Below are 11,580 nucleotides of genomic sequence, written 5' to 3'. Positions count from 1 at the left end.
ACAGTGATTAAAAGTCTCGACGTACGAGTTACAAAATAAACCCAGTTCAGAATGCAACAGACAGCGGATGAACGTGACATCATATCGTATAAATTCATTGGAGACAATGATCGGAGTTGAAAGTGAACGTCAGTCACTGCAGAAATGAAGATATGGTTATATCTTGTGAAACTAAGTACCATGTTTATATATGACGTGACAATGCCGCCTATTAGAGAGCAGCTATTTATTGATCGAACCAGTGACACACGAAACCCGTACGAACAGTCTAGAGCTTTTATCAGTCCTGCTATCTGCCTAGTCCAGCCAGTTAAGTCCAAAACATCAATAACAGCCTCTGCAATATGAATCATGATTCTCAAACATACTGGGTTTATATACCAAACAAACTGACCACATCGTACAATAAAATAGAAAATAACATTTGTACAAGATTTAGCCAAATGTGGATGTAAATAGGGGGGACAGTAATCAATAGACTGGGGATAACTCAGGAATGGTAAATCGTATAGTAATAGTTCATAGGTCAAAACAAAGCTTATAATGAGAGGAACACGAATACGAATAGTTTAGTTACTTAACAATTATACAATAGGAAATATACATATCACATTGGTCCATAAATAGTCCTCAAGAGTTACCTTTCATAATTCTCTTCGGGATATAACACAAAGTATACTAAACAACTAGAAAGCATTACCTAACTTTGAGTAATATCGAGGTCGATAAGAGTGAGCGAATTTTAAATAAACAGTTTAGGTAGTTGGATGACGAATTCGTAATTTTCGTACTATGCATTTCGATATCTACTACTTCATGATGTGAATGGATAGTGTCGATCGAAACTTCTGATGAATTAAGTTTGAGAATGTATCGATCGTGTGGTGATTCGTTACATCAAGTGCCTACTTGGTAAAGTGTTGTCCTCTGATGGTAATCAGTGACTATGAAATATGTTTATATACTTGTCAAACATCACGTGATGAAATCCCGACCACAACGTTAACTTCTTATTCTGATACCTGACCTAACGAATGACATGCCAACCAATATCAGTAGCCTTGAGTTGACTCTTTTTCTTCATTGGTCCCCTATATACTAGCTTCTCGCCTCACTTTGCTTTATCTAACCATTCAGTCTTGAACACAATGTCAACCCCCCGCTTTATTAACAATATTTTTCAAAAATACACAATTTATATACAAGTAGACCAGACGGATTCTCACCATAATATAAAACACAGAAACTATACAAGATCAAGCCAAAAGTGACCGTGAGTATAGGATACAGTAACCAATAATTTGGGAATAAGTAAAGAATGGTAGTTAGTGGGTCATATATATATAAAGAGACTATAAGGATTTGTTCTTGTCCCATTGGTTTTCCATCGGTTGCGCTGCGACCATCTTGGGGAGTGTTGTCTACTTTTACTTATTTCCTGGATCTTTTCAATTTCCTTATCGAATTCGGTTAATATGTTTAGTGGTATAACCGACTTTATATCATTTTTAGTCTCACATTCTTATCCAGTCGTCATTTCTCCAACTTCTACTTCATAAATGACCTTCCTTTTCTGAGTATTACAGTTCCAGTTCTCCAGGTTTTCGTTAATCCATGGAAATCTCTTGTCATTACCATTCGCGTTAGCCATCAAAAGTTGGTTTAATGGGTGTCGTAATAAACCCATATAAGTTACAAATACACAATATGATCCAGTGATTCCCAGAAATCAACTCAGCGTCGTAACATCTGTTAGTTTGGGCATTTGTTTGATAGCAGTGATACTATCTAGATCTAGGTGACGACCATCCTTATCAAATATATGTTCAAGGTATCTAACGGGCTCGAGCAGGAATTTGCACTTTTCTTTTTGGAAATGGAAACCAGTTTGCGATATTTTAGTAAATACAACGTCTAACAGACTGATTATTTCCTGAGCAGTAGAACTAACAACTATATGTCATCCAGATAAACTGCTGCATCTTCCAGGTTAGATATCAAAGTATCCATTACTTGCTGGAAATGGGATTCACATCTTGTCGTATGATTTTGCCTTCACGATTTTGCAGTATCTCAACTTGTTTTAGAACAATTTTGTATGTTTCCGGAAAACGTCTATCGTTATGGCTTTATTGGTCACATGAACGATGGGTAGATCTCTAGGACTATTTGAGCTATTCATCGTACATATTTCGCTCAACAGTACTTCCCATAGATGTAGTTTGTTTATCTAATCTATATCAATAAGGTCCAAATCATGTTTGTTCGTTAAATGACAATTTCCTGTAAAGTAGCTATCTCGGAACTCAACAGAGCATTTTATTATTCCAACAAGCTTTAATATGTCTTTGGATGCATTCCGAGCTGTGTACTCGGTTGATAATACTTATGGGCAGCCCACTGTAGTTCGTGTCATTTTAGAGAATAACGTGATATTTGGTGCTGTGTCCAGTTGCAATTGAATATGAACATCGTTAACCAATAATACCAAATACCTTCCTTTATCCGCTATGTATGTATTCATTTGAACACATGATTATTAGTACAAGGGAGTACCAAATACATACACACTGCACTACACACATACACTACTGTCAAGAACTCACAATCTCCTTCATCATTAAATCGACCAGTCAGCATAAAATAGGTGCATAGTTCTCTCTGCTTAACCAATACCATCTGTTTGAACTAATTAGTGACAATAGGAATGAGAAAATGATTGCTAATGGTATTCGTCAGATTGGTGACACCTTTTTCTTATGTTTTCCAACAGACTATGCTAATTCAGGATCACAAACGTATCTATCTACCTGAATCTCTCATTAGACATGTATATACGAAATGAAGTATTTGTTCAACAGGAACAAACGAAGCACTCATTGTTCGTACCTATTTACACTTCCCAAACTAAACATTCACAACTGATCATTTTATATACATACCTTAGCAACTCAACGTATCCTTCATTTTCTAATCATACAAATGGTATCAGCATCATTCCAAAACTCACTAGACTGATTGGCTGTATAATTACAAATTAGATATACTATTGTTTCTCATTCAATCAAAACTTACGAACCAACCCAACCCTGAACCGTGAAGTTATGGTGACGCTCGAGGCTCTCCAATCGACAGTTGTATAATCGACCAACAATTGACACTTACCGTTACTCATTGTCACTAGCTTCTTAGTGATATTGAAAGATATATTTTATTCTATCATCTATGATGGATCCATAAACCCAACCCTGTCTCTCTAGGTCATCAGCAAGTGTTAGCGAGATATAAATTGAATTGAAGTATACTACTTGCAGGATTGTGTTGAGGCACACTGATTGGCTACTCCATAACCAATCAGGGATAGTAGATACTTGGAGAATTCAATAGTTCCGACGTATCGTAGAGAATTCTAACTCGAGAGTTTGCAAGGAAATGGTTGAAATTATTAAACTTGAGACAAACACACTGACAGGTTTTCGAAGATATCGTTAGTCAAACAATTGGAACATTCTTGTTTTCATTTTGTAGAGTCGTGTTTCACCACTGGATGACTTGAAAGATCTGATTGGTGACCAGTAGGTTGCTTTCAGTGTTCAGTAGGTAGATTTTATGGTAGATTTTATCTAATTTTTTGAGATGTATTACTGCTTAGTTTGTTGTAGTAATAGTTTGTTTAACGAATACAGGATGAGGTTTTTATGGTTTACCGCCCACCCGGAGGCGGTAACCACTTTGCATCCAAATGCCCTGGTACGGCCGAGAGTGGGAAGAGTCCACTCTCCCTCTACAAATGCTCTCACATGGCCATGCATATGTAGCCTTAGCCAGAGAAGTCCTACTCACTGCCTTCTCGTGGCGGGGTGTTGTTCACGAAATTAAGAGGACGAAAAGCGAATGCCCGGCGCTTTAACCGGGTTGGTGGACAAGGCGAGTCCACCTAGGGGAGTTGGAAAACCCTGACTCCAAACCAATGGTGTAACATGGGCTCCAGTATCGTGAAGAAACAAGTGGCGTATAACCCAATCGTTGGTCACCGGCTACCATTGGACTGCATCTCCTTACGATGCTCCACTGCCTTGTGGATCAGACCTTCAGGTCAAAGGCTCCGGGTGTGGCCTCCTAAGAAAACCACCTGCTTCAGTTTTGGCACCTAGGCAGTATCACAACCCTCACACAAATCGAGTGAGATTTGTGCGGCACACATTTATCTGGTGCTTCCTTGTACCAATATTTATGTGTTTAAATGAAATAAAATAAAAAATTCATGTTTATGTCAGTGCATACTTGTGTTCTTAATTAAAATGTTTAGGGTCGATTATTTCTGCCTTTTTGTAGGTTCGTGGATGAAGTTGTACGGTCGACTGATTTGTAAGATGTTTTTTCTGAAACAGGAGCCGTTCGAAAATGTTGATCATGGAAAGAACATATTCTTCTGTTACTTCCTGAGTTTTCTTTTGTAAGATTTAAAGTGTACGGTGCTGATGAAGTGAAATAACCCGCGCAGTTGTCGGTTGGGCATTGTGTTCATACCTCATGGTTAACAACACTTACTACTAATTCAGTTTGTTTGTAATGTTTACTCAACAAGGAATATTTTCCCATATTCTGGACCACTGGGAAGTCTCAACCGCTTATTCACTTCTAGTACTAACAAAGTTTGTCCTGCGCAATAATGTTACCGAGTCAGTGTTCTGATTTCCTTACCAGAACATTCCGAAGTGTTTCATCTAACAAATTAGTCTACTGATCTCTGGTTTATTACTTCATTGATGATTATTGAGGTTGAGTATTTTGGAAAGGGGCTTACTATTTTATTGTTCATTAAATGAAGCAGATTTCTTTAGTCCACCAGTGTTGGGAACTGGTCCTAATGTGTGTTGATCCATGTTACCATGTCACTATATAGTGAAATGAAGTCATGATAATTTAAATTCAACTACATTGGATATCTAACTCCGCCTGTATCCCTTCCGGGGGCTACTGCCAGTCCCAAGCCCGGGTAAAGGAGGAGGGTTGGACATGGGGTTAGCGACCCCATCCCGTAGAAAACCAACTCGCTTAAAAACGCTAACCAGAAAAAATTATTCAAACCATTTAAACTCTGCCCTGGGAGTAGAAGGAATAATTATGACGTCTCATGATGAAAGCCGAGTTCCTTCGGAAGTCATGAGGCCGATGCACCTTTCTAAAACCAGAGCGACAATTTTTATAGGTACATGGAATGTCCGGACCATGTGGGAGACAGGAAGAGTCTTCTAAATTGCTGCAGAAATGAGAAAATACAACCTCGAGGTGCTTGGAATCAGTGAAACACATTGGACAAGCCCTCGCATGGAATCCTGAAGGCCAAAGGAGGAGAGGAAGACCAAAGAACACATTACGCCGAGAAATAGAGACAGACATGAGAAGAATGAAGAAAAACCGGATAGAACTAGAAAAGAAGGCCCAGGACAGGTTGGGTTGGAGAATGCTGGTCGGCGGCCTATGCTTCATTGAGAGTAACAGGCGTAAGTAAGTAAGTAACAATGGATATCTCTACATGTGAAATACATTACAATTGTGCAACAAACGATATCGAAGAATGAAAATTCCCGTATTGACATTTAACTGAATATTTAAACAATCATTGTAAATCAATATTTTTGTTCCACTTCAACCAAGTAAAGGTCATATTACTCAACTTTTGCAATTAGTGGTCACCAGTGTTAGGGGATTCCTAATTAAGAAGTTTGGATGTTTACTCATGCTTCCGACAAACAGTCAGTCAGTCAGTCACAACGTAGAACTTCGTACGTACGTACATCAGTTCAAGTTGCCATACCACATCAGCACAGAGATGCAATTGTCGATTCAAATCCCATAGTGGTAGAAGTAGTAAGAGTATAAGGAGTAATCCGGAAGATTAGGGTTTGAAGATGTTATTCAAGGAGTATAATCCAGTGAAATAAATTTGGAAAGAGAAAAAGGATAGGGACATGAAGAATTCAGAAGATTAGAATGTGGTAGAACACAAGGAGTGGATGCACCTACGCCATTGTAAACGATTTTGAGCCATATCATTCAAGGTCTCTAACCATCGGTTGGTATCATCTCGCGAATCCCAACCAGGTAGTCTACACCTACCAGGATGGCTCAGTCCAATTGACAAACACTCAAAAATATCATGAATTTCATTTCACATGGAATTTAAACATTAGTTTTTGATACTTAGGGTATTTTCGGTTAGTGCTTTTTTAGCAAGGTTCTCTTCCAGGGGATGAGGTTGCTAAACCTATGCACAACCCTCCCCATTTGCCCGGTCTCGGGATCGACAATAATCCTAGAAGTGCTACATACGGAGTCACAATCTTCAATACGAACGTCAAGACAGTCCTACTATACGGAGCTGAAACCACAACCATCATCAAAAATGTACGAGTATTTATAAACAATTGTCTACACAAAAAACGTCAGATACATCCGCCGGATATCATCAGTAACAACCTATAGTGGAAGAGAACGAACCAACTTCTAGCTGAAGAGGAAATTAGTAAAAGACGATGGAAGTGGATAGTACATACATTTTGGAAATCATCAAACTGCATCACGAGGCAAGTGCTAACTTGCATTCGTGAAGGGAAACGGAAAAGAGGAAGGCCAAAGAACACACTTCGTCGTGAATTGGAAGCACACATGAAAAGGATGATTGATAACTGGAAAGGATTGTTCAGGACAGAGTTCGATGACGAATCATAGTGGTCTGCTCATGCTCATCTACGAGGCGTAACAGGCGTAAGTAAGTAAAGTATTTCCATTTATTCTTGATATACAAATGATTTTAATAAACAATTATTCATTAAATTGATTGAGAGTATCTTTTCTCTCTGTTTGTGTTTTTTGTTTATTAAATATTTAATCAAGATTTTGATATGACAAAATAAAAAACAGTTGTGATAACTACTGACCACATTGTGATCCATTTTTTTGGACGACTACTTGATTCTAGGAAGGAAGAAAATTCAAAGAATAGAAAGATGAATTTTTCAAGGGTTATCTTCAATTATTTCAGGAAAGTAATGACTAGAAGAACATATACTACATTTGGGGCCCGGCCTACTACATGGTGGTGTAGTAGATAGCGTATTCGGCAACCAGATGTATGGTTGTTGGTAGCTGGCTGGTGGACTCGGCACACTCACATCGACTTGATGGGAGAGCCCATGAGAGCTATGCAGTCGACTACGTTGACAGTGACTTGACATCAACTTGGTAAATTGTTTTTCCCTCCTCATTGCTCTCTCACTTGCAAGCACAACACATTCTCATTGACCTCAACTTTATTACAATCATTCCAATCACTATCCTAACACAATACTTCTAAATTATTTTCACTCTCATCCATCCAGTTAGTCGTTTAATCAGTCCACGCCATCTCCACTTTAGTTATACACTCTATCCCACTGAATCAAACACTCGCTCGTTCGTTTCATGTACTCGTCACATCCTGCTTATCTCTCCACTCTACTTTCTCACCCATAACACACAGAAGATAAGGAATTGGTCGGTCAGCTGGAAGCTGTGCTATACCTGTTTTATTATTTCCAACAAGTCTATCATATCATTATCACTGATATGTTGATTTTGAATGGATATTTTAGAAAAGGAATGAATATTCCCTGAAAAAAGTGTATCAGTGTATTGATTACATTTGAACCTTAGTACTGATAGTTGTACTAGCTTGTCTACTTATATGTGGAACGTGAACCTTGCTTGTTGAGTGGATGTTAACTTAAGTGCTAGATGATGATGATGAATCAGTCAATAATTGGTAAACAAATTTCATAGTTGAAAGCGTGAGTCAATTGAAACTAGATCACCAAGGAAAACCTGGAAGCACTGGACGGCCGTTTCGTCGTATTGCGGGACTCCTCAGCAGTGCGCATCCACGACCTCGCCTCGCGAGATTCGAACCCAGGACCTACCAGTCTCGTGCCAGAGCACTTGACCGATAGATCACCGAGCCGGTATCCGATGGTGTTTATGTCTAACACCAACCAACTATGAAAATACTAAATCTCCACAAAACCCCTTCTAAAATAAATAGCTAATTAAGATATACTACTTATTATGAGTACGTAGTATAAATCTGTTGCCGATAATACATATGAAGAAAATAACTCCATTAGTCAAATCAATCACCCATAAGTAACCAATTGATTTTGTGAAGTCAAACTTTGGTTCTCATGAGTTGTGTTTGGCTGTCGTTATTTCAAAAATGTTCAGCTTCACCTTTTCACGATATGGGTGCTTGTAAATACATTCACCAGACGTTGCTTACTTACTTACTCCTGTTACTCCCAATGGAGCATAGGCCGCCGACCAGTATTATCCGACCTACTCTGTCATGGGCCATCCTTTCTACTTCTACCCGATTTTCGTTCATTATTCTCATATCTGTCTTCATTTCTCGGTGTAATGTGTTCTTTGGTCTTCCTCTTTTCTTTCGGCATTCAGGACTCCATGTGAGAGCTTGCCTTGTGACTCAGTTGGGTGCTTTCCTCAATGTGTGTCCTATCCACTTCCAATACTTCCTCTTGATTTCTTCCTCCAATGTAGTCTGTTTTGTTCTCTCCCACAGTAGAATGTTGCTGATAGTGTCTGACCAATGGATTCGGAGTATTTTGCGTAGACAACTATTAATAAAGACCTATATCTTCTGGATGATGGCTTTCGTAGTTCTGCAAGTTTCCGCCCCATACAGTAGACCTGTCTTGACATTTCTATTAAAATTCTGATCTTGTTCACCAGATGTAGTTTTCCTTAAATGATCACATCTGAATGTACTATTCCATGAATAAATCCATTCTTCCACACTACATACAAGATGTTTTACAGCAATGTGAAACTTCTCTCGATATCTCTGCATAACAATAAAAAAACGATTGGAATGTGTTGATTTATTGAATTGTTTTACATGTCAACAGGACACTCTTGAGATGTTGAACAATCGAATGTTTGTCCATCACCATCAACATTTAAAAATACACTCTATCATATGACTGATTAAACAATCGAAAAATGAACTATTGCTCATCAATCAACTCTTTCAAATCATCCAATAATGAATGAAATGTCAATCAATTAACTATACAATAATGAGAAACCGTTTGTCAAGACCGATTATCATTAAATAGAAAGGAAAAGAGATTGATCATTTCATTCAGTTGGTTATGGAACACTTACCAGAATCATTCCAGACTAAATATTAACAGTATACAATTTGTTATGATTTAGATTATTTAAAATTAATAAACTGTCATGTTTTGAAGTTTACATTATGGACAGATTTTAGTTGAACAACCGTTGAAATACAGGAAGTATAGTGGACAAGAACACGAGTGGGGAAAATCGGATGTATTCGACCCTGAATATCTCAATAAAATCTGAAAACTATACAGTAAACAGCTAGTATGCAAACTATCAATCAATTGTCTCAATCTTGACTGTTCCTTCCACAAATATCAGTCCATCTTCTCTGATTTCATTATTCATATATTTTCATACCGATTGCGTCCCGTTTCTGTTTTCTCCTCATCGATTTTCTACTGAAGTGCCTTCAATGCCTGATCATCGTTTTATACTACTCATGTGGGTATCAGCGACCCATCCCACAGAAGTACTGGACAACGTTTTATTAACCGCAATATGGGGTGCCTCGGATAGGTGCATCTCCACGCACCTTTGATATGTCATCAAACACCTTACCTCTAGACCGTTGAACTAGTATATGATGCTTTATATGAATAACTTCAGTCAATTTGTGATGTAACGCAACAACCTGCATCACAGTCGACGAGATTGAACACATTCTAAAACTCCAAGAATCACTTCATGTCGTTAATTTCGCGATTTACATGTTAGATTAAGTAATTGGTAAATGTTTTAATGGAGAATTCGTAAATTTTGCATCCAAAACGTTTGTCAAGTTAGAAAATCTATTAGTAATTTGTTATTGCCCCCAAATGTTCCGGTACTGTCAAGGGTGGGGAGATTCCGCTCTCTCTCTTGAAACGCTCTCACACGACCACGTGCATAAAACCACTGACAAGGAAGTCCTACTCACTACCTTCCCGTTACAGAGTTGTTGTTTACGAAATTGAATATCCATCGCTTTAACCAAGTTGGTGGACACGGAGGGTTCACATAGGAGAGTTGGAAAACCTTCATTCCTAACCAGTGGTGCACATAGTCTCCAGGATCCTGAGAGAATAAATGACGTATGAACCTATTGTTGGTCACCGGCTACCATGAGACTCCATCTACTTACGTTTCTCTTCTGCCTTGTGGATCAGACCCTTAGGTCAAAGGCTCCGAGTGTGACTTCTTAAGAAAACCATCCGTTCGCTTTGAACACCCGGGCAGTATCCCCGCCCACACACAAATATTGTTGTTCAGGAAAATATTTTCCTTGAAACGTCTTTATGTTGTTTAAGTATATTTAATAGTGATACTGTTTAGACTACGAATGTTGACAATGAAAAAAGATATGACAGATTGTTTGTAATTAGTCAATAGTAAAAATAAACAACTTACAAATCAAGATAGTTGGTTGCCCTAAAGAAGTAAATTAAGTCAAATCATGTTTCAACTATTCAAATGCACAACTTTCTTGAAAGTGATTTCGTCTACGTAACGTTAGGAGCGAAAATTGTTTTTCACAATCCCTTACCAGTCTGTACGATTGTTTTTAACGCTTGTGGTAACATCCAGTTATCAGATGTATGAAGGAAATTGACAGAAAGACCTGTGTCCATTTAGACTTCGGGTCATTTGGCATATGTTATTATGGTGTGTCTAAACTATTAAGGCAATAGATACTCTTATAACAGAATTATTGGTTAAATGGGTTAATTAACTTTGTTAGCTCTCATCTAATATAAATAGAGTAAGAACGATTAAGGTGTTTGAAGGTAGTCGTCAGGGAATTCTAGGCGTAAGTTTCGTGCTTTTTGGTACTCGTTGGTGAGGGTATATCTAGATCTAGTGTTTCTTATCGGCTACCTTCAACCACCATAGTGCACTCAATATTCAGTCACCTAGACTAATGATCAAATTACAACGTAATTGATACGATCCGATCAACACTAAGAAAATCTTAACTTACATGACACTGCTCAGTGACTAATCCATTAGAATCATAACGTTTTCGTATTCAGCCCTGTGTAATACTAACTTAAAGCTTTTATCTACTATCTGTTTAAGTACTAAGAAAATCAATCAAATCGGAATCTCAGTTAGATTTCTGTATGAACCAGTTACTTCTCACTTTAATATTGTGGTACAATAAAATTTTTCAGAAGGGGTTTTGTGGGGAATTTAGTATTTTCATAGTTGAAATCATGAGTCAATTGAAGCTAGACCACCACGGAAAACCTGGAAGCACTGAACAGCCGTTTCGTCCTATTATGGGACCCCTCGGCAGTGCGCATTCATGATCCCGCACACGCGAGATTCGAACCCAGGACCTACCAGTCTCGTGCCAGAGCACTTGACCGATAGACCAACTCTGTTGTAGAGATATCAACTCACTGAAGACAATTG

The sequence above is a fragment of the Schistosoma mansoni genome, chromosome 6 (genome assembly GCF_000237925.1).
Source record: "Schistosoma mansoni strain Puerto Rico chromosome 6, complete genome".
NCBI lineage: Eukaryota > Metazoa > Platyhelminthes > Trematoda > Strigeidida > Schistosomatidae > Schistosoma > Schistosoma mansoni.
Note: the sequence above shows the minus strand (reverse complement) of the source record.